At 38.5% G+C, this 19,595-nt stretch overlaps 2 pseudogenes across 1 annotated transcript in view; one reads left to right on the forward strand and one right to left on the reverse strand.

Moving 5' to 3' along the window:
* Positions 1–25: 25 nt before the first annotated feature.
* LOC147917789 (membrane cofactor protein-like) overlaps positions 26–19,595 on the forward strand; it is a 56,654-nt pseudogene continuing 37,084 nt past the window's right edge. Inside the window, exons 1-6 of the transcript XR_015553620.1 lie at positions 26–198; positions 5,575–5,763; positions 6,098–6,200; positions 12,872–12,957; positions 13,796–13,995; positions 19,376–19,558. The product of XR_015553620.1 is annotated as a membrane cofactor protein-like (transcript). The remainder of the gene's footprint in view (positions 199–5,574; positions 5,764–6,097; positions 6,201–12,871; positions 12,958–13,795; positions 13,996–19,375; positions 19,559–19,595) is intronic.
* Positions 10,543–10,924, reverse strand: LOC106800974 (ubiquitin-ribosomal protein eL40 fusion protein pseudogene; annotated as a pseudogene).

The raw sequence follows: 19,595 nt of genomic DNA on the forward strand, positions 1-19,595 counted from the left end.
AGATTATTGTGTCTGATAACCAGACTCCAGAAGGTTCGCTGGGCCGTCTCTCAGGAATCCCGCGGATCTCCCCGAAAATGACGGCGTCTTGTGCGCCGCGCACGGCACTTCCCTGTCGCCCCGAGAGCCACTTCTCTTCTTGGGGCCTCGTTGGGGTCCTTTTGGGGGCCCTAGTGCTGCTGCTGCCCGTGTCCTCCGGTAGGAGCCTGGAGAGGGTGTGCGCTCCGGCGGCGAACGGAGCGGGTCGGGGAGCGGGCGGACCGGAGCCGAGGGCGGGGGAGCCTCGCTCGGTGGGTCGGGTGGGAGGCGCGGGGCTGGGTCGAGCCGGGCCGTGCGGAGTTGGCGCTCCGTGGCCAGGCTTCCCCCCGGGTGGTGCTGTGCGGGGCTCCGGGGGGGTGAGGACCGCGTAGTGCGGGCGGCGGAGGCGTGCTTGGTGGTCGGCACTGAGCGGGGCGGGGTGGTGGGTGCGGCCGGCGTTTACCGGGGCCAAGCCGCGTCCCTGGCCAAAGCTTGCAGGGCGGTGCCCGCGCTGAGCCAAGTCGGGATGGGCGCGCGGACCGCTGCTTGCGGTGAGGGCTTGCTCTTGAGTGCCCGGGTGCGCGGGGGTGTTGCTAGGGCTCGGGCTGTGCCCGTGGGGAGGGTTTGCCCTTGTTCCCTGGGCAGGGTGGTGCCTTGTTGAGAGGGGTGTTTGTGCCCCGCTGGGCTGGGCTGCGGAAGCCCCGGCGGGTGTTACCGGGTGTGTGCTTTATGGAAGTGGCCAGCCCCGCGGCGCCGAGTGTGGGTCAAGGAGGCTCACTGCTCGCTTTGTAAGGGGGCTGGGAAGTGCATGGTGTGCCTGTAGCGCTGGGGTGAGAGCAGGCTCTGGGGGCCTGGGCTTTAGAGGGTTTGGGAAGGGCGCGCCATGCTGTTGTACCTGACGTTCACAGGCTCCTTGTTGCCCAAGATCTTATTGGTATCCGTTTGCAGGCTGTTGCTTTTTTTTTTTCTTTTTTTGCCATGAAGCTATCTTCCTGTTCCCATCCAGTACAGACAGCATCCAGTTCTGTTACCGAATGGCTTTTTGGCATTGTTCCCTCCTTTGCATTAAGTTGGATCATATTTGAGGGGATATCCGAAGTAACATAAAAAACATGGGTAGCCAAACCTAGTGAGAAATGATTATTCTAAGAGATGAACGATAAATAATATTAGTCTGGATTTCCTCTGCAGCTCAAAAACTATAGCTGAAGGCCCATCTACTAAGTTTGTTTCATTGAATGGAAATAAGTACTGTAAAAACTATATATGGCGGCCGGGCCGGTAGCCTAGCTGTTGAGTTCGCCGCTCTGCATCAGCGGCCCAGGAATTCGCAGGTTCAGATCCTGGGCGCCTACGACGCACCGCTTGTCAAGCCATGCTGTGGCAGCGTCCCATATAAAGTCAAGGAGGATGGGCACCGTTGTTAGCCCAAGGCCAATCTTCCTCAGCAAAAAGCGGAGGATTGGCAACGGATGTTAGCTCAGGGCTAATCTTCCTCACACACACATACACAAAATATATATGTATGTATAAAACTTAATCAAAGGACAGCCATTTTTAGTACTTTGGTATATTTCCTGTCTTCATATGCACGTGTGTTTCTATGTCCAAGTTATTTTCAAGATCCTATTACGTATGCAGTTTGTATGCTGCATTCTTTCCTTAACAGCGTTCATTCCACAAAGATTTGCCTTCTCTGAGCCAGGTCCTGTGCTGGTCCTGAGGATACACTGGTGAGGAATAACAAACCATTCCTGTTTTCATGATCTTTGTCTGTTTGCACGCGTGCACACACACACGAATATAAGCAGGGACTGTGTTTTGCTCACTGTTATATCCCAGTAGGTAGTCAAGAAATATTTGCTAAAATTTATTGGGAGTGGCAGACAGTAACCAAAACATAATACTAATGAATACATTATTAACACAAGAGAGGTGCTCTGGAGGAAAGGAGCATGAGTCTCTGAGAGCATTTAACAGGTGACTGGAGGCAGGGAAGACCTTTCTGCTCATCACACAGGCCAACTCTGCCACTTGGGGGCTTCTGCACTTGTATTCCCTCAGCCTTGGAACGTTCTCCTCCTGCCTCTTGCATAATTGGCTACTTCTTATTCTTCAAACTCAGTTGAGATGTTACCCCCATCAGAGGGACCTTCTCTGACCACCTTGTCTCAGGTAGACCCCCACATACTCTCCAGCCTAAATCCCCCCTAGCTTGTAGTCACCCTTCCAAAACTATCTTTTCTGTGATCTCCCCCCTAGAATGCAGAGATCTTGTCTATCTTGTCAGACTTCTGGTTCCAAGCGCCCGTTTCTTTTTGCCTCAGTATGAACACTCCCGTATTATTATTAAGTAGCAGAAAATTAAACATAGTATTCTGCTGGGGCCAGAGCCCAGGAAAATATTCCTCCTGCCTCCAGGAGGAAGGTTCTTTAAAGCGCCATGCTTAGGATGGCCTTTCTGTGGTACCTAAAAATCTAAAGCTGGGACAGCTGAGGTCAGAGAGGCTCTGTCTTCCCCATTAGTAGACTCTCCAGGGCTCACAATATTGCAGGCTTGCTTGTTACAGATCATTAACAAGGTCATTTCTGTGTAGGAGGGGGGTAGGTGGTAGAACAGTGGTGGTAAGAAGAAAACAGAGGGAATTTTTTAAGGAAGAATAACGTTTAGAATAGGCTTAAAGCTAGAAGTGGAAGGAGACTTTGAAAGCTATTTAAAATAGAGGAAAATACATAACTAAAATGAATAGGATGCATCATGGAAGGTAACAAAACTAGAAATGAAGAGGAGAAAGTTGACTTTGTTGAAAAGTTGAAAGACAAAGTTAAGGTTAAGGTTTAAAAGTAAAATCAGGAGAGGTATGAGACTTAGAGGAGTAGAAATGAGAACTCGCTATGCTGGGCAGGGAAGAATGTGGATGAAATAAACAGAGCACTTTTGAAGCAGCTCATGAGGAGAAGGTTTTATAAGCAGACACCGTTGTGCCTTGTCATCTCAGAGGTAGTTGGCAAATGTTATGAGGTCACAGAAGGGAACATTTGTCAAATTTCAGGAGCATTCTCATTCCTCCAGGAGTCTGCTTTTTTGACAGAACCCCCAATCTCCTGTTATGGGTGGTCTCTCTCGTCTACTTTAGGTCTTTTCTTTCTTTCCAATAAAGAAGCCAAGATCAATAAGTGCTTACAGGGTAGTTAGTTAGTTTCCTTCCTCTGCATGTTACAGTACAAAGAGAGCAGTCCTTATCTGGTCAATTGCTGGGTTACCAGAATCCTGGGAGATAGGCAACAAAAGAAACTACGTGGCCAAATCTCTCTCCAGTGCATAAAGCTTTAAGATGATGATTTTCAATATTAGAGTCATTACAGTATATTCTTCTCCATTGTTCTCTGTTTGACAGCAGTGGTACTTTGAGTACCAAATGTTTTTGAATAGCTACTATGAGGGACATACTATGCTAGGTGTTATTGCCACATGGATGAATGGGGTCAGCCATGTTAACTCTTCAACTCAAAAACATGTGATAGGGCCGGCCCCGTGGCTTAGTGGTTAAGTGCGCACGCTCCACTGCTGGCGGCCCGGGTTTGGATCCCCGGCGTGCACGGACTCACCGCTTCTCCAGCCATGCTGAGGCTGCGTCCCACATACAGCAACTAGAAGGATGTGCAACTATGACATACAACTATCTACTGGGGCTTTGGGGGAAAAATAAAAAATAAATAAATAAATTAAAAAACATGTGATAGTGACGTGAGACATCCACGCAGAGGGAAGTTCAAGAGAAGGTGACTGGTCTGCTTCCCTGGGGAAACAGAAAGTACTTCCTAGAAGAGATGTTCAGTGGATTAAATCTAAGAAGACGAGAGTTGAGCAGGAGTTGCTGCTGAGCAGGTGGGATGGGTGTTCTGAGCAGAGGGAGCGGTGTAAGCAAAGACTCAGAGATGTGACAAGGCTCAGGGATTCATGGACTGCCAAGCTACCCAGTGCAGCAGCAGTAGGGCAAAAGAGGCAAGAAAAAGGAGAGGACTAAATCACAGTGAAAAATTGTGAAAAGCAGCAGGATAGTCAGGAATGAACAATCATCATCATAAAATTCAGACGCGATGTTACTACCTGTCCTTTTAGGGCACCTGGAGCCCTTCTGTTTGAATTAGCACAATGCAAATCTAAACTAAGGTTGCTATAATTTCCCAGGCTCAGCAGAAGACCATTTCTTGAGGACTAACTTGCAGTTAGAGTGTATTGGTGTAAGCACGCGAGGGTTCCAGATGAGAGACCATGATGGGAAGCAGTGTTGGTAGTGGAACCAGGCTGCCTGGCTTGACTCCTGGGTCTGCTGCCTACTGGGAATGTTTCTTGGGCAAGTTACTTCACCTTACTATGCCTCAGTTTGCACATCTTAAGGAGGGGAAAATAGTACTTGTGAAACTATTATGGAAGAGTTATCTCAACTCATAGGATGATTATGAAGATTAAGTTAGTTTAAAAGCACTTAAAATAATGGTTGGCACAAGTATTATTGTTTGCTATTTCTAAAATTATTACTGTCATCACTATCATTGTTTTTGGAACCAACTACTGAAATCTTTCATTAACATATTTTAGGAAAAAACTCACAATATTTGGAGTTCACCTTTGATAATATTAAAATACTGTTTCTAATAACAGCAGTAATGGAGAATGAACTCAATAAAATAATAAACTAAGCATAAATATTTTGACATGAAAGAAATGAAAAACTCTGATACATGGAAATGTCTAAAACTAAACCAACAAAATAAAATTGAAGACAAACATAAAAATAGCAAAGAAAAAAATATGATTTGCAGATATCTCTGGGACAGGTTGGGTGATCAGTAAAGATTTGAATTTGGACCTTAGAGTGTATAGAACTGATACCCATGCTCATTCAGCTCTGGCCCGAGGTCCTAGAAATGCAGTGATGAGTGAGACATGGTCCTCAAGAAGGTGACAGTCTCGCAAGGAGTGTCAACAATAAAGAATTCCAGTATGAAAAGTGCTGTGAAAGAAGTAAATTGGGGCAACATGAGGACACCTAACCCAGTGTTTTGATTGAGAGATGTCAGGAGGTTCAAGGAAGAAGTGGCGTCTAGGATGAAACTGAAGGATGAGTGGGTGGGAGGAATGGCAGGGTCTCTGGTCAAAGCTGGAGTAAAATGGTGCATGGAGGCCGAGAGTGCTAATGTCATTTAAGTAATTTAACAGGCACTACGTGGAATGGAATATGGCTTGAGGATAGTGTGCAAGAGTGAGCAGCGTCCTGAGAGTGACAGGTTTTAAGAGTCTGTTAGCCGTGTTAAGGAGGCTTAGACATTATCTTGAGGGCTGGGGAGCCATTGACAGGCATGTGACTTGGAAGAGGGTTGGTCACTGTATCATATCAGTATTACTCTGGTAGCAGTGTGAAAAATGAATTGAAGGAAAGGTGGCAAGATGGGTAAGAAAAGTTTACGTTAATTCTGTGCTACCTACCTGCTGCCAGCCTGGTGAAAGAGGTAAAATGCTTTATTTTTGTGTTCTTATCCTCTTCTTCCTAGATGCCTGTCGTGATCCACCAAGATTCAATTCTATGAAGCTGAAAGGTGTCACTCAATCCTCTTATAGTCCTGGGGACACAATAGAATATGTGTGTCTTCCAGGATACAAGCTTGAGAGACCTCCTCTTAACACCTCTGCTGCCTGTCAGTCTGATAACACATGGACACCTCTCCAGGAGGCTTGTACAAGTCAGTAAACAAACCTTTTTGGTTTTTTTTTTAATTGCCCTAGAGATATTCACACATTTTAGGATGCACATTCCACTACTGTAATGATGGTTTTCTCATGTGAATGTAGGTTTTAGAGAGCAATGTAGTTTTTCAGGCTTTGAAAAATCTCCAGGGAATCTTTTTCTTGGCAGTTGGTTGCCTGGGTAAATGTGAATCTTAAGTTTGGCCTTATAATAGTCCAGGAAAATAAATAATAGTCTATGCATTCAAAAGAACAGTGTAGAATTTTGATTTTGATTCAAATCTGTTTTGAAATTGGTATAAAACAATGAATCTGAAAATGATCTTTTAGGAAAATTATGTCCACCTCTACAAGAACCCACAAATGGCAGAATAAACTATGTAAATGGAACTTTGGAGTTTGGTTCACAGGTTCGCTATGTTTGTAATGAGGGGTAAGTAAGTTGCTCCTTAGAGGAAATAAGGTAAATGTTATGAATTCCATTTTTGTTTTGCTTCTCTTCTTGAGCGTTCCCATGAAGTTGATTCCATTTTTCTTTCTATGTGACAAATTGTACTTGTAGCCAAACAAGTCTTGGGATTTTTATGGAGACTGAAAAGATGTGTAATTAATAGAAAGAAATTTAAATTGAAGGCAAGCAAAATTGTATAATACTATATGTAATGATAAGCCTATCACAAGCACTGAAAATGTAGTAACCATGGTGACTTTATCATTGACATCAAAGTGCACCCTATTTAAAATGACTGACTCTCAGAGTTGAAGTGCGGCTTATGGAAATGGGAAGTAGAATTGCCATCCAAAGATATTCTTGTATTGAAATAACTCTGTAAGCTGTTAGCACACCAAAATTGCCCTGGTTAGCCTGGACCATAACGTTGATCAAGATTTCTAAGTTGGAAAACCTTATCTTTGAGACTGCTGCAAAGGAATGGAGCATCTCAAAAAGAGGTACTGAGCACTTAGTTATAACCTTTGTTCTATGGGGCTCTTTTAATAGTCTATATTGGATGGCCGGCCCTGTGGCTTGGTGGTTAAGTGCGCGCACTGCGATGCTGGCGGCCCGGGTTCGGGTCCCGGGTGCGCATGGAGGCACCGCTTCTCTGTCCAGCCTGAGGCCGAGTCCCACATACAGCGGCTGGAAGAGTGTGCAGCTGTGACATACAGCTATCTACTGGGGCTTTGGGGGCAAAAAATAAATAAAAAATCTTTAAAAAAAAAAAAAAAAAATAGTCTATATTGGAAATACTGAGCATTTATGAAAAATGTATATTTAGAGGGTAAATGTAATACACTGTAGAAATGCAACTGATTTTTTTATATCGACTTTGTATCCTGCTACTTTGCTGAACTGATTTATTAGTTCTATGTTTTGCGAGTGTGTGCGCGTGTAATCTTTAGCATTTGCTACATATGAGTTCATATCATCCGCGAACAATGATAACTTAATACTGCTTTTCCAGTGTAAAAGCCTCTTATTTTTTTTCGTTCCTAATTACTCTGTCTAGAACTTCTAGTGCTATGTTGAAAAGAAATGGTAAAAGCAGGCATCCTTGTCTTGTTTCTAATCTTAGAGGAAAAGCTTTCAGCTTTTCACCATTGAATATGATGTTTGCTGTGGGTTTTTGATGTATGGTGTTTATTGTCTTGAAATATTTTCCTTCTGTTCCTAGTGTGTTGAGTATTTTTATCATGAAAGCATATTGAATTTTGTCAAGTGCTTTTTCTGCAACAATTGAGAGTGTCACATGGTTTTTTTCCTTTTGTTCTGTTGATGTGGCATACTACATTGATTGATTTACATGGTTGAGCCATCTTTGTATTCTAGGAATAACACCCACTTGGTCATAAATGTTTGGTAGAATTCACCAGTGTAACCATGAGGTCCAGGGCTTTTCTTTATTGGGAAATTTTTGATTATTGTTTCAATTTCCTTACTAGTTATAGGTCTATTCATATTTTCTATTTTTTAATGATTTAGTCTTGGTAGGTTTTGTGTTTCTAGGAATTTGTCCATTTTATCTAGGTTATCCAATTTATTGGCATAAAATTTTTCATAGTACTCTCCTGTAATATTTTCTATTTCTGTGGAATTGATAGTAATGTCTCCACTTACATTTCTGATTTTAGTAATTTGAGTCTTCTCTTTTTCCTTAGTTCATCTAGCTAAAGAGTTGTCAATTTTGTTCATCCTTCCAAATAACCAACTTTGGGTTTCATTGATTTTCTCTATTGTTTTTTTCTTCTCTGTTTTGTTTATCTCTGCTCTAATCTTTATTTTATACTTCCTTCTGCTAGCTTTGGTTTAGTTCTTCTTTTTCTAGTTCCTTAAGTTGTAAAGTTAGGTTGTTGATTTCAGATCCCTCAATTTTTTTAATGTAAACATTTATAGCTATACATTTCCCCCTTGGCACTGCTTTTGCTGCATCCCATAAGATTTGGTATGTTATGTTTTCATTTTCATTTATCTCAAAGTATTTTCTAATTTTCCTTCTAATTTCTTCTTTGATCCAGTGGCTGTTTAAATCCGTGTTGTTTAATTTTTACAATTTTGTGAATTTTCCAGTTTTCTTTTTGATATTAATTTTTAACTTTTTCCCATTGTGGTCAGAGCAGATACTTTGTATGATATCTTTGTAAATTTATTGATTAATTAATATTAATTTGTCACCTGCATAATTATGCTGTTATGTATTACGTTTTTTAGTCTATAATTAATTCTGTTATTAATAACATTAATTTGTGGCCTAACATATGGTTTATCTTGGAAAATATCCATGTGCACTTGAGAAGACTACATATTCCATTGTTGGGTAGAGTAGTCTGAATATGTCTGTGAGATCTAGTTGGTTTATTTTGTTGTTCAAGTCTTCTATTTCCTTACTTTACTTCTGTCTAGTTGTTCTATTCATTATTGTGAATGGGGTATTGAAGTCTTCAACTGTTATTGTAGATATGCCTATTAGGTAGAAATGTGTATTTATCCCTTCAATTCTGTCAGTTTTTCCTTCATGTATTTTGATAGCCTGTCATTAGGTGCATAAATGTTTATGATTGTTATATCTTCTTGCAGTATTGAACTCTTATTGATATGTGTCTTTCTTTATCTCTTGAACCTTTTTTGATTTAAAGTCTAATTTGTCTGATATTAGTATAGCCACCTCTGCCTTCTCTTGTTTATTATTTTCAGGGAATAACTTTCACTTACAACTTGTTTTTTCTTTGGATCTCAAGTGAGTCTTGTAGACTGTGTATAGTTGAATCATGTGTTTTTATCCATTCTGCCAATCTCTGTCTTTTGATTGGAGAGTTCAATCCATTTACATTTAATGTAATTACTGACAAGGAGGGACTTGCTTCTGTCATTTTGCTATTTCTTTTCTATATGTGTTATGGCTTTTTTTGTCCCTGATTTCCTGTATTACTGTTTTCTTCTATGTTCGGTTGATTTATGTAGTGAAATGTTTAAATTCTTTTGTCGTGTCCTTTTGTGTATATTCTATAGCTATTTTCTTTGTGGTTACCATAAGGATTGCACTTAACATCCTATAGTTATAACACTCTAATTTTAATTTGTACCAACTTAGCTTCAATAAATTATAAAAACTTCTCCTTTACAGATCCATCTCCAACCCTTTTGGTTTTTGACGTCATACTAGCCTCTACACTAATAATTGTAATACTAACTTTACACTAATAATTTCTCTATTTCTTTAAAAAGATTAGTCTCTTAAATCACATAGAAAACAAAAATTGCAGTTACAAACTATTATTACATTAATACTAGCTTTCATACATGCCCATATCTTTACCATTAGTTAGATATTTATTTACCCATATGGCTTTGAGTTACTTTCTAGTGTCCTTTCATTTCACCTTGAAAGACTCCCTTGAGTATTTCTTCTGGGCTGGTGGTCTAGTGGTCACTAACTCCCTCAGCTTTTATTTCTGGGAATGTCTTAATTTTTCCCTTGATTTTGAAGGACAGTTTTACTGGATAGAGGATTTTTGGCTGACTGTTTTCTTTTTCTTTTAGCACTTTTGAATATATTGGCCAGCTGTCTTATGGCCTCCAAGTTTCTGATTAGAAATCTTCTGATAATTTTATTTAAAACCCCTTGTACATGATGATTCACTTCTTTCTTAAGCTTTCAAGATTCTCCCTTTGTCTTTTGAAAGTTTTATTATTATGTGTCTTACTGTGGATCTCTTTGAGTTCATCTCACTTGGAGTTTGTTGAGTTTTTGGATATTTATGTTCATGTATTTCATCAAATTTGGGAAGTTTCCAGCCATTATTTCTTCACATATTCTCTCTACCCCTTTCTTTCTGTCTATTCCTTCTGAAAGTTTCACAGTGTATATGTTGGTCTGCTTGTTGGTGTCCTACAGGTTCCTTAGGCTCTGTTCACTTTTCTTCAATCTTTTTTCTTTCTGTTCCTCAATAATTTCCATTGTCCTATCTTCAAGTTCGGTGATTCTTTCTTCTGGCTTCTCAAATCTGCCTTTAATTCCTCTAATTAATTTTTCATTGCAGTTGTACTTTTCAACTCTATAATTTACTTTTGGTTTCTTTTTAAGTTTTGTATCTCCTAATTGATATTTCCATTTTGTTCACACATTGTTTTCTTGACTTTCTACACTTCTTCTGTTAGTTCTTTGAGCATCTTTAAGATAGTTTTTTCTTCTTCTTTTCAAATTTTATTGAGGCCTCAGGGCCTTGGGGCTGGGTCAGGAGGCCACCCTGTAGGCAAGGGAGGAGCCAGTGGAGAGGTCTTATTTACCCTTTTTCTTGGGACACAGATTCTTGGTGAGGCCACAGTTTTTGCAGTAGTTGACAGCACAAGGGTGCAGGTGAGTGTAATACTTGTGGCAGATCATCTTGTTGCCATTGTATTTCTGGGTGAGCTGGCAGAAGGAAGGCTTGATGATGCCACCGCACAGGTGAAGCACCAAGTACAGGGTAGACTCTTTCTGGATATTATAGTCTGAGAGAATGTGGCTATCCTCCAGCTGTTTGCCCACAAATATCAGACACTGTTGTCTTGGATTTTGGTTTTGACATTCTCAATGGTATCACTGAGAATGGTGTCACTCGAGGCTCAACCTCGAGAGTGATGGGCTTGCCTGTCAGGGTTTTCACAAAGATCTGCATCTCTGCATCTACTGCTCAGCCTCTCATTGAAGAAAAAGAGGGCAGTGGAAGTAGAAACCACTAATTTGCCACCAAGATGCCTGTGCAAGACACTTATTTGAAAGTCTTTGTTTATTAGTTCTGCCATTAGATCTTTTTCAGGGACAGTACCTTTTGATTTATTTTTTCCTTTGAATGGACCATACTTCCTGTTCCTTTGTATGCCTTGTGATTTTTTGTTGATCTGGACATTTGAAGCTAATAATGTGGTAACTGGAAATCAGATTATCCCCATTTCCTAGAGCTTGATATTTTATGTTATTATTTTGGTTTTTTTTTGTTTGTTTGTTTTGATTGTTGTAGGGTGTTTCTGTGCTGAGGATCAGCCTGATGTGTAAACTGAAGGTCTTCTCAGGTCTTTTCTGAGTCTATCCCTGGGCAAGCATAGTCACTTTCTAGTTTTCCCCACATATGCAGTTGTTTTCAAATGTTCTAGTTTTTAATATCTGGCTCCTGAAGGGGGAAAACGTGCAAAATGAAGGGGACAGCAAAGGGCACTGGATCTTTAAATCCCTTGAAAGTCACTTCAGCTGGCGTGGAAGGGGCTTGCAAGAGTGGGAGTAGGTGTCACAACAATGACCACCCACCTCTTTGTCTGCTTCTCTGTGATCAGAGGCAGCAATCAGTGTTAAGAGCACAGATCCCTGATAATTGGAGGACAGAGTCCTTTTTGCCCAACCTGCTTCCTACAGGCTGCTTGTAAGCTGCTCCAGGAACACATACACAGTCGCCTGTTGTGGGTAGGGGATGGGTAGCTGCCACTGTCCTAGGAGCTGAAATTGACTGAAATTAAGGCAAATTACCTGTCTAAGCCTTCCCCTGGAAATTGCAAGCTACTAACATACTCTAGATTTCCAAAATACTTACATCAGGCAGATTCTACTAGTGCAATTGTTGTCTAGGTGAAAGAGAGATTCTTGGTGATTCCTGCTCTGCCATCATCCCAGAATCTTCTCCTAATACATTCTAACATGGAAGCAATGAGTGAGCCTTGGGGGAAAAGTCAACTGTAAGCATGTACAGGCAGTTTCACTTACTATTTTTCAATTTTATCCAGTACAAATATTTGAACATCCAGTTAATAGTAAGAGAGAGAGATCTGCTAGGCATTTTGAGGAATACCAAAAGTTTAAGACAGATACTCTTCTCAAAGAAGCTGTAGCCTTCTTGAGAAATGCAATATATCCAGAGAAGTGTCAAAGCAAAATAGTACATGAGAAGTACCAAATACATAGGATTACTCATGATCATCACAATGAGAGTCCAGAAGGAGGAGAGAGTACTGTGAATTTAAATCATCAGAGAAGATTTCATCCAGCAGTGTTCCTGAGCTATTCCTCGAAAGATATTCTGATCTAAAGAATATTAATAAGAGCTAAAACTTACCTAGCACTCACTGTGTGCCAGATGCTAACTCCTCTAATCCTCAGAACAACCCCCTGAGGTATGTACTGTATCCCCTATCATAGATGAGGAAGCTGAGCAAGAGAAACATTAAGGGACTTTCCCAAGCTCAAATAACAAGTCAGTCATGGAGCTGGACTCGAATCCAGGCGGGCAAGCTCTGGGGCCTGTTCTCTCTACTCACTCGTTGTCCTTACTGAGCAGAATGGCATGAGCAAGGACATAGAAATGAATGTGTAATGTGATTGCCAGAGATAGCGAAGAGTCTAGACCAACAGGTATGACAGATTTATTTAGACATTTTTGCTATTGGCAAATGTGTTTTCAAGTGCAGAAACTCTTTAATTAAATTGCATATTTTATTAGTACTTTGATTATATTCTGTCACTTTAGAAACTTCTCAAACTACTTTAGTGCAGAAAAACAACCATGTAAAATTTTTTTTCATTTTTATGCTCATCTTGTTAACTGGTAAAAAACAGAGTAACCTTTTCTTTTCTCATTTAGTTATTACTTAACTGGACAAAATATTCTAACATGTAAACTTGTTGGAGATAATGTGCATTGGAGTGATATTATCCCACAGTGCAATAGTAAGTAAATTCTCACTTTAGAATTTAGACCAGCAATTCTCAAACTTTTTGGCCTCAGGACCCCATTATGCTTTTAAATTAACAAAGATCCCAAAGAGTTTTTCTTTATGTGGGTTATGTCTATTGACATTCATTATATTGGAATTAAAACTGAGAAGTTTTTTAAATAATTTGTTAACTCATTTTTAAGAACAGTAAGCTCAATACATGTTAACATATGCAACATATTTTTATGAAAAATCAATTTTCCAAAATAAATAGTGAGAATAGTGGCATTGTTTTACATTATTGCAAATCTCTTCATATCTTTCTTAAAGGATGACATCTGGATTGAGTTTGTTGCATTATCACACAATTTGTAGCCTCTGGAAAATTTCACCATACACTTGTAAGGATGAAAGTGAAAAAAGAATAATATCTTGGTACTGTAAACAACCAATTTAACAAATGGATATATTTATAAATTATAAAGCATTTCTCAACTAGCAATGAGTATTATTTTTAATCACAAGCATATTTTCTCCTTAAATTGTCAGCATCTCTTATAATGAGAACAAAACATAGCATGGCCTTACAGATGAATGTAATAGATATTTTATATAGGTATTTAAGAAAATAGGTTTTATCTGAAAGTTCATTTCTATGTTAATGGCTTGAATTTGAGATAATACAATTTATCTTAGAAACCTTCTTCTAAATGAATATTGGATTCACAACTAGATTGTACAAATCATATGTTAATTAATCTGTAGAAGGAGTTCATAGGACTTTACTAATGCTGTCTTAATCTTTTCCCTTTCCTTTTGCCTTTCATGTTCTCCTTTTTTTCCTTTTTAAGAGCTGTATTGTCAACCACCTCCAAAAATACAAAATGGAAAATACACCAGAAGCGACCAGGAGAAATTTACATACAATGATGTAGTAACTTATAGTTGTGATCCTTCAGATGGACCAGAAGTGAATATTCACTTGTTGGAGAGAGCAAGCTTGTTTGTTCTGGGAATAACACATGGAGTAGTGACCCTCCTATGTGTAAAGGTAAAAATATTTCCATTTATTTCTGTCTTCATTTGTAAATACTGTAGAAACACTTTGTAAATAGTTTTACCTACAGCTAAACAAAATAATCATGTGTGTGTCCTCCTCCTGTTAAGTTGACTTCTAATTTATTTTCATATAGGTCAAATTGAGTCAAAAACAGTTTTCTTTGCAGAGTTCCCCACCCCTCACCTCACATATTCTTGGCATTCTAATTTTACATTGTGAACTACTGTGTATATGCCCGAGTTAGGATTTTTTTGCTTGAAACTATCAAAAAACAACACACACTGGCTTAAAAATAAGAAAGTTTTAGCTTGTATTACAAGAAGTCTGAGAGCTGTGGCTATAGGAAATGGTAGAGTAAATTGTAAAATACTAGCTCTCTTACTGATAAGATTGATAAATATGACAGAACATATTTAAAAAGGAATATTTCAGGCACTTGAGAGTGACCAAAAGCAGGGAGGCGTTGGAGGGGATTTGACTCTTGAAAGAAAGGAACCACTGAATAACAACAAAATCTTTACTCTTTTCAACTGCACTTGGAACATTTTATAATACCATATTCTAGGCAATAGATAATTTTTAACAAATTTCAAAAAGTTGAAATCATTCACAGTACATTATCTGTTCACAATGGAATGAATGTAGAAATCAAAACAAAGATATCTGTAAAATCCCCAAATATATGAAAATTATGTGAGATACTACTAACAACTGAATCAAAGAAGTCACAAGGGATACTAGAAAGTGTTTTGGATTGAATAAAAATGAAAACATTACATATCAGAATTTGTGGGGTACAGCAAAAGCATCGCATAGAGGGTATTTATAGCATGAAATACTTATCTTAGAAAAAGAGAAAAGTCTCAAATTATTAATCTACGCTTCTACCTTAAGAAAATAAAGAGAAGAGCAAATTAAATGCAAAAGAGGGAAACAGAAGGAAATAGGATAGAAAGAAATCAATGATATTGAAAAGAGAAAAAAAGTAGAGAATCAATGAAACCAACACCTTTTTCTTGGAGAAGATCAGTAAAATGGATAGACTAGAGCCAGTCTGACACAAAGAAAGGAGATGTAAATTACCAACATCGAGAATGAAAAAGAAGACATCACTAAATATCCTGCAGACACTGAAAGGATAATAAGGGAATAAAACAAACAACTTTATGCCTATAAATTTGACAACTTAAACCGTCTCACAAAGAGCACTACAGGCCCCATGTGCTCTCTGGGGAATTCTACCAAACATTTAAGGGAAAAATAGTAGCAGCTCTACATAAACTCTTCAAGAAAATAGAAGAGGAGGGAATACGTGTTGACTTATATCGCGAGAAAGGCATTTCCATAAAACCAAAACAAGATAAAAACTTTGCAAGAAAATAGCAAACAACATCCATAATGAACATTGAATCAAAACTTCTTAACAAAATATTAAATAATGAAATCCTGTCATATACAAAAATAATCATAATCAAGTAAATTTTAATTCATGAATGCAAGGTTGATTCAAATTCAGAAAGTAATTAGTGTAATTTACCATATCAAGAGACTATAATGAAAAACACTCACATGATCATCTTAATAGATGCAAAAAAAAAAAGCGTTTGACAGAATTCATCATCTTTTCATAATAAAACTTCTCACCAACTAGGAATAGAGGGGAACTATGTGAACCTGATAAAAGGAACCTACAAAACTCCCACAGCTAACATTATGTTTAAGGGTGAAAAACTAATTTATTTGCCACTAAGGTAGGAGCAAGACAAGGATGTGTATTCTCACCACTCTATTCAGCATTGTATTGGAGGTCCTAGCCAGTACAATAAGGCGAAAGATAGAAATAGATGTATGTATTGGAAAGGAAGAAATAAAATAGACTTTATTCACTTATGACATGATTGTCTGTGTAGACAATTTGAAAGACAAGTTTTAGCAAGGTTGCAAGACACAAGATCAACATACAGAAATCAAGTGTATGTCTATATACTAGCAACAAACCATTAGAAATTGAAATTTTTTATGTAGTATTTACAATAGCTCCAAAATACTTGTGTGTAAATCTCACAACACATGTGCAAGATTTGAATGGTAAAAACAACTAAACACTTATAAAAGAAATTAAACAAGACCTTAATAAATAGAAGTTCAGTGGTCGTGGATTGGACGACTCAGTATAATAAAGATGTCAGTTGTCTTTAATTGATCTATAAATTCTGCACAATCCCAAGAAAAGTTCTGCAATTCCTGCAGAACTTTTTGTAGAAATTGACAAACTAATTCTAAAATTTATATGTAAGGCCAAAAGAAGTAGAATAGTCAAAACAATTTTGAAAAAAAATTAGAGGACTCATTCCACTTGGTTCCAAGACTTATTATAAAACATGCTATGAAGCATGTAATCAAGACAGTGTGCTATTGGTGAAAAGATAACCGTATAGAGCAGTGGAACAGAACAGAGAGCCAAGAAATAGACCTTTTCAAAAGTGTCCAGTTGACTTTGTCACAGGTATACAAACAATTCAGCAGAAAAATGGTAAAATATATGCACAATTGGACATCCATATGCAAAAAAAAAAAAAAACCTCAACCCATGTTAGCACCATGTACATTTACTCAAAATGTATTATAGAGTTAAATGTAAAACCTAAAACTATAGGACTATTAGTAGAAAACATTTGTGACTTAGCCAAAGATTTCTTAAATACAACCCTAAAAGCATGATCCTTTAAAGAAAAAAAATTAATAAGTTGGACTTAAAATCTCAAAACTTCTACTCTCAAAAGACACTGTTAGAAGAATGAAAAACCAGAGCCATACTGGGAGATAATATTTGCAAAGCACATATCTGATAATGGACTTCTATCTACAATATATAAAGAACTCTCAAAACACAATCATAAGAAGACATCACAATTCTTAAAAAATAAGCAGAATATTTTAATAGACCTATTTCACCAAAGAAGATGTATGGATGGCAAAAAAGTACATGAAAAGTTGCTCAATATCACAAGTAATCACAGAAACGTCATTTAAAACCACAATGAGATACCTCTATGCACCTACTAGAATGGCTGAAAGTAAAAACAAATACAAAAAATAAAAATACCACATACTGGCAAGGTGTGGAGCACTTGGAACTTGTGCACATTGCTGCTAAGAATGCAAAGTGGTGTGACGATTTTGAAACACAGCTTGGTAATTTCTTATAAAGTTAAACAGACACTTAACACACAACTCAGCAATCCGAGTAAAACGAACACATGTTCACAAAGAAACCTGTATGAGAATATTCATTGCGGCCTTAATCATAATCACCCCACACTGGAAACAACCCATGTGTTTTTCAACTGGTGAATGGGTCAACAACCATGATATATCTATACATGGAATAAGACCCTGCAATAAAACAGAATGAGCATCTAATCCACACAGCAACAGGAATAAATCTCACATGCATTACGCTAAGTGAAATAAGCCATAGTCAGAGGCTGTGATCGCATTCTGACATTCTGGAAAAGCAACACAATAGAGATAGAAAACAGACCAATGGTTGGCTCCTCGGGGCAGGCAGTTGGGAGGGTGTGGAGGGTGGATTATAAAGTGGCATGAGGAAATGTTGGGGGCTTATGGAACTTGTCTGTCTTTATTGTGGTGGTAATTACATGATTATTTGCATTTGTCAAAACTCTTAGAGCTGTACAGTTAAAAGGGTGAGTTTTATTGTATGTAAGTTATAGCCACTAAATCTAACTTAAAGAAAATCATTAGTGCAATTCACAGCAGTTTAGCACAACAGAGAAAAGACCAGTGAACCAGGAGTCAGGATGATAGAAATCCAACATGCTTTGAAAAGAAATGTTAAAGAAAAGATGGAGAGACTTTCAGACCTGTGGGAGAGTAGCAAGCAGTCAAACATACATGTAATTGGAGTTTCAGGAAGAGAGGAGAAAGAACAGTACAGACAATTATTGAATAAATATGGGCCAAACATTATCATATTTGATGAAAAACGACAACCCTACTGGTACAGGAAATTCAGTGACCTAGCAGGATAAATGAATTTTTAAAATTTACCAAGAAACTCTTATTGAACTAAACACATCCTGGTCAAACTAGTGAAACAAAAGAAAAAGCAGCGAGAGAGAGGGAAAAAAATCCATTATCTCTTCTCCCCACCCCCACAAGTAAGAATGACAGCTGCTTCCCTTGAGGAACTGTGGAGGAACTGTGGACACCAGAAGACAATAATATGTGCTAATGTGCTGCAAGAGAAAGAAAACACCTAACCCAGAACTCTCTGTCAAGGGGAAGTCTTCAAAACTGAAGGTCACATAAATAAAAACATTTTCAGATAAACAAGAGCTATGAGGATTTGTCACTAGCCAACCTGCACTACAAGAATTGCTCAAGGAAGTTCTTCAGGCTGAAGGGAAATGACACCTGAGGGAAACTCAGATCCAGGGGAAAGGAGGAAGAGCACTCTTCTGTCTCACAAGCCTCTATATCATCTGGCCCTGAGCTATTGCTCAGGTTTAATCTCAAAAGATGTTGTCTTGTACTCAGTGCCCAGGCCAGTATTTTGGTTTTTTTTTTTTTTTCCCCCCAAATTCTGCTAAACCCATTAATGGATCCTGAAATCAATCTAGAGGGTCATGACCAGCGTTTACTTCTTCAGAAGTAGAGTGGAATGGGAAATACCAGAGTACACTGGTATGAAGGCTAAGGACTAACTTTGTTTCAGGTCTATGTGCTTGTATACTGGTTTACAATGTAAAATGTGTTTCTTGGTCTCTGGGTTGCAGGCCAAAATGTTCAGAAAACACTGCCCTAACTCCATTGGCCTTTCTATTTCGTGAACATCCCAGTTCGGGTATGTTGTTGCTACCTCTGAACTTGCTGGTTGCATATCTTTGCATGGCTAGCTTCTTTTCAACGTTTAAATTTGAGCTCAAGTATTACCTGCTCAAAAAATCTTTCATAACTTTCTCGAAAAGCAGGGTACTGTAATCAATGTTTGCATGCTTAAAAAAATCCCTAGAGCTAAAGAGTATCAAAAGTTGCTTTTGAATTTATCTGGAATTTGTATCTGGTAGTTAGACCTTCCTTAAAACTTGTCAGTAAGGGAAAAAAATGTAGGAAAGCCAATAAAATATAATGGCAGTCTATTCTATGTGGAAAAAAGTTATTAGATTTCTCTAATCTGTATACCTGGAATTAAAATGCCCACATGAAGTTTTGTTCTTTTAAATTAACATCTTGCCTTTGATTCCTTGTCTCTTTGTTCCCACTGGAAATTGCTCCTTTGCACTAGTTCTTCTGGTGCCCTGTTAAAGTGGCTTTCCATTAATTCTATAATTTCTCCACTTTTCAGTGGTCAAATGTGTATATCCAGTACTCAAAAATGGAGAAATGGTATCAGGATTTCGAAAAAAATTTTACTACAAAGCGACGGTTGTATTTGAATGTCTCCAGGGTTTTTACCTCAGTGGCAGCAACACAGTGGTCTGTGGTGCTGACAGTACTTGGGAGCCTGCGATGCCAACGTGCATTAAAGGTACAAAGTGTCTTCTTCCTTCTTGTTTTTTTTTTCT

This window comes from Ceratotherium simum, chromosome 2 (genome assembly GCF_057802395.1).
Source record: "Ceratotherium simum simum isolate JZ-2026a chromosome 2, ASM5780239v1, whole genome shotgun sequence".
NCBI lineage: Eukaryota > Metazoa > Chordata > Mammalia > Perissodactyla > Rhinocerotidae > Ceratotherium > Ceratotherium simum.